The 5,271-nt window shown below is 36.4% G+C and overlaps 1 pseudogene; it reads right to left on the minus strand.

The window, feature by feature from the left end:
• Positions 1 to 529: 529 nt before the first annotated feature.
• On the minus strand, positions 530 to 2,958 carry LOC149254341 (linamarin synthase 1 pseudogene; annotated as a pseudogene).
• Between the last annotated feature and the right edge of the window lie 2,313 nt (positions 2,959 to 5,271).

Genomic DNA, 5,271 nt, shown 5'->3' on the forward strand with positions numbered 1-5,271 from the left:
ATAATGTTTGAAATCCACCCAAAGGCAAATTATTTGTATTTTGCAGCGTTTATGTATGTTTTCAAATATATGGAGAAACAGAGAATTGGCGCGGAGGCAGTTAAAGTGAGCATGGAACAGTACAGCATAGCAGGCAGAAGCTTTCAATTTTTAGTATGGGCGAGAAGGAGGTAGGTTGCGTTCAAGCTCCTGCACATTGAATTTTCAACTACCAGAGTAAAAGCTCAACTCAGTCAAGGACGTGAAGGACAGCCTCGAGCAGTTCACAGTATGGGACTCCATAATTATTCATCAATACCATTCAGATTTTGTATGTAATTGTAGTTGTCTGTTTTAGTGGACACAGTGTGTGTGTAAGGGTGTAGAAGCGCAGCAGCGCAAGTGATGTATGTTTTACAATATGCAGCAGCATAGAATGTAATCTGAACTGAATGAATAGAGTAGTACTGTGTTTTTCTTTTGGTTAATCCCTCTGAGCAGGAAGAGGAAGAATTTTGTATCAGGCTTTTCATTTTAATGAATACAGATCCTAGTTTATGGGTGTAATACTATGTTCTGATAAATAATTTTTAGCTTTCCGCTGTGTAAAAATCCTGGAGAGAAACAGAGCATTGTTCTCTGCGTGCATTTCATATTGTGTTTTTGGGATTTTGACAGAAAAATCCCCAACACACCCGCTATGAGTGAGAAACCCTCCCAAAGAAGGGTGGGACAATACTTTTATCTGGGGCACCCACCCCACCAACAGACCTCTATCCTTTGTTTCCTCAATGAATTCCTTTGGCAATATGGCAGATTCACCATTAACAATGTCTGGCCGGATAACCCACAAAAAGTGGTGGTTGCTGGAGGCCAATCCCCATGCAAATTCCAGTAGTTGTTCATTTGACAAAACTGCAATGCTTCCCAAACAAACGTACACGACAGAACATGGTTTCTGTGTTTCCAACCATGTAAGGCAGCAACTTTCTTCATTCCACATACTCAATTCATCCGAGGGTCCTTCTTTACTCTTACAATGAAATGATTGAGATAACAGTAGAGGACCGAGGGCATATACACGGAAGTTAACTGAGAGCACCTCCAAAACTGGGCGTTCCAGTTCTTCGAATGTGTTAACTAGTAATGCAGCTGCGGATAATGTACCTTGGCCTACCATTATTCCACTCTGAAAACCAGGGTCCGAAATGTCTGTGACTAAGAGGAAGTTGGGCAGCTCCCTCAACCGCAGCGGGGGCATTCCTGGGATGCAAGTGATTCTCACTTCATCAAGATATTCTTTGGTGAGGCAGCTTTCATCTGTAAAACACAAACATTATTCATCACAATACAAAGTACAATGGCAATTCCATCCAAAGTGCGAAGAACAGATTGAAACTACAAAAGATATGACATGTATACAATTGTTTCAACAACGCAATCATTTTCAAAATGTGGTGTGGGTAGATAATATGCGACCGTTTGGATCGTGTAAGCTAGGCATTTCCACCCATAGAGATCAAAATATAATTAAGATTATCCAGTTTCTTAACACATTGTATTTATTCCATCAACTTTCCATCGTATACATTCCATATCTTAAAGTAAACTTTGTTTATAAAACTTTATTTTTAGGAATTTAGATCAATTTTAAAACAACTTTGTTATCAATTTTCCAAAGAGATGATAATAAAACAGGTAACTCAAATCAAACACCCTCATTTCATACGAGGAACAAAGTACAGAAAATGCCTAGGACAATATTAGCAATGTCCTTTACCCGGTCAAACATTTCGGGCAATAGCCCATATACAGATTGGACAAAGTCTAATTCCTTTTAAAATCTCTTCGTTCATTTTCCGTGACGCATCGAAAAATTGTGACGCCTCAATGTGCCCCAGTTGAAAGATTCTCCTCACGACTAGAAAACAGACCAAGATAGTTTATATCCATAGAGCCCATGTAATATTACTGTTTTCTGGGTGGAGAAAACTGGTCTCTATTATCATTTTTGGAATATTTCTTATAAATTAGATTTTGAAATATTCTTAGAATCTGTAATTTTAGATTTTACTTGAAATAACCGAAAAGTTTTTATCAATAAAACTATTTTACTCTACATTAAATTTACAGATTCATTTTAAATCGGAGTATAAATCTTTGGGTGATACATTTTAAATTGTGATTGATTTTGATACACAAAAAATTAACATATTTCCTGCACACAAAAATGAAATGCAGAAATCTAGAAATGGCCATCAATACTAGATTCTTAACCTACGCAAGACTTAAAAGTTCCATATATCACCATCCCCTTAGTTGGTTGCAGGATGCAGCTTGATTGCTTGTGCGTGGATGTAAATAGAAGGAAAAAGGACGTAGCTTATTTACAATTCGCAGAACAAACAACTATGATGTTGGCATTTGTTGCGTACCTTTGAGAGGAAGATATCCTTCGTCGATGAGCAGAGGAATGGAAAAGTAAGCGGTGAAACCGAAGGCACTGGTCGGCTAGAAGGCAACTCTGGGAATACCATATTCGTTCGCAACATCCTGCGTCCTCAATAAAAGTCCATCCGACACTATAAAGGTGACTGGAGGAACGTTGGGAAGATGGTGGAGCCTCTCCATCAACTTGCAGAAGTGAAGATGAGCGTTAGCGGTCATAGATTGGAAGAGGACAGGAACATTTTGATTCAGTGTAGACCCATTTCGGGGAGGCAGGCCGTCAGTCAGAGTTTCGAATCGTATATTCATATGATTCCTATTACCCATAATGGAATCATCATCATGGGTCAAAATCACCCCACATTCAGCCAGACGCCTTTGGACAAATTCTGTAACCACGAAAGTGATATAGAACTCGCGGGTGGACAAAACATGGGCCAAATTCATGAAAGGTTTTATGTGGCCCTGCAGCGGAAACGGAAATAATACGGCATGAAGGGACCGCTGATCGACTGATTGTGTGGCTTCCATGTGCTCATTCATTTGTCACGAAATGAAAAATAGAGGGACCTGAATTCTGGAAGAGGCACAGTGATGTAGAACTGTTTATAGAGATTTTTCACAACATTAATTACTTCCTCATTACAGTTGCAGGCCTGTAAATAGAACCATAATAGTAATGGGGACATTGTACAGATTAATGTAGGTCCCTCCTTTTTTTGGTTAATGGAGTGACACAGAAGATTTACTTTTAATGTAATATATGTAAGTATCTTCGATTAAAAACCCTAGTATCCTTCCCAAATCATTTTGTCCTATCTTTTTCAAATCCATCTTCCATAGTCTAGCAGAGGGGTTTCCACATTTTGGGTAACCCTAGTCTTTATCCGACTTGCAGGTCAGTGATTGAGGATATAGCCATGCTTAGGGCGAAATCAACATCTCTAAGAAGCTATTTGTTCCTATTTATTTAAGAATTTTATATTTTTTACTTTTTACTTTTTCGGATACTTCCTCTGAAGCGAATAGAGTCGGTTCTTCAAGTGAAATATTTTAAAAGACAGATTTTCATTAAAATACAAGAATATACATTAAAAATGTATTAATAAGAATAACATAATATATAATTAAATAAATAATATATTCTGATTATTGTTTATTATCTATATTTATTACTTTTACGTAAATTATATTCCTAACATCCTCAAAAAAAAAAATTGTGAAAATTTTGATATGCCCTCCACCTCTATTGTTTATTGGATAAAACCAACCATGTGGTCAATAAATTGAATCGCCCTTTGATCATAAAAATGGCCGCATCCAACCCCATAATGAAAAATTGTGACGCTTCAATGTGCCCCAGCCCAGTTGAAAGAGTCCCTTCACGACTGAAACAGACCAAGATTGTTTACATAAGATAGTGGAGAAAACTTGTCTCTATTGTCATTTTTGGAATATCTATCGTCAGGAATTAGATTTTGGAATATTCTATCATCAGGAATTAGATTTTGGAATATTTTCAGAATCTGTAATCTTAGATTTTACTCAGAAATACCCAAAAAGTTTTCCTACCCTACATAAATCTATTTGATCTTTCCATACGTAAATCTATTTCGATTCCAATCATTATTTCATTCCCAAACATTAAATTGGCAGGCCGTAAGGCAGATTTTCGAATCGTATATTCATATGATTCCTATTACCCATAATGGAATCAGCCAGACGCCTTTGGACAAATTCTGTAACCACAAAACATGGCCCAAATTCATGAAAGGTTTTATGTGTCCCTGCAGCGGAAACGGAAATAATACGGCATGAAGGGACCGCTGATCGGCTGATTGTGTGGCTTCCATGTGTTCATTCATTTGTCAGTCACCAGAAGAAAAATAGAGGGATCTGAATTCTGGAAGAAGCATTTGTCAGTCACCAGAAGAAAAATAAAGGGATCTGAATTCTGGAAGCAGCACGGTGATGTAGAACTGTTTATACAGACTTTTCACAACATTAATTACTTCCCCATTACAGTTGCAGGCCTGTAAATAGAAACATAAGACTAATGTGGTCATTGTAAAAATTAATGTAGTTCTCTCATTTTTTTTTGGCCTTCTTTACACCATTTTTTGCATCCAATTTTTCACCATATGTTGAATCTGGTTTAGTGCCAAATTTTGCATCCATTTTTGCATCCATTTTTGTGTTTTATTTATCTTCCTTTTTTGCATCCTATTTTGCACCATATTTTGGATCTAATTTTTCATAATTTGTTTCATCCAATTTAGCATCATTTTTAACACCATTTCCTGCATCTAATTTTGCATCCTTTTGAGCATCTAAATTTTCATCCTATGTTGAACCATTTATTGCGTCCACCTTTGCATCCCAATTTGTGTTTAATGTTACATTCAATTTTGAGCCATTTTTTACGTCTACTTTTGCATTTTCTTTTGAGCCATGTTTTGAATCATTTGTTACACCTGATTTTGCATCCAATGTTGCATCTCAATTTTCATCCAAATTTGAGCCATTTTTATGCAAATTTTTGAACCATTTTTTCTACTTTTGTGTACAATTTTGCACCATTTTTTTATGTCCATTTTTTCATGCTTTTTGGTATCTAATTTTGCATCATTTTTGGCATCCAAATTTGCATCCTTTTTCTACCACATTTTGTGTCCACATTTGCATCTCATTTTGCACCTAGATTTTAGTTTTGGTTTTCATCTAGTTATGCATCATTTTTGGCATCCTTGGTTTTACCATTTTCTAGTCCCATTTTTCATCTTGTTTTGTGTCTTTTCTTATATCCTTTTTGAACCCAATTTTACATCCTAATTTTACACTATT

The sequence above is a fragment of the Pinus tabuliformis genome, chromosome 7 (assembly GCF_031772625.1).
Source record: "Pinus tabuliformis cultivar Carrire ecotype Pingquan chromosome 7, CPIR1, whole genome shotgun sequence".
NCBI classification, from domain to species: Eukaryota; Viridiplantae; Streptophyta; class Pinopsida; order Pinales; family Pinaceae; genus Pinus; species Pinus tabuliformis.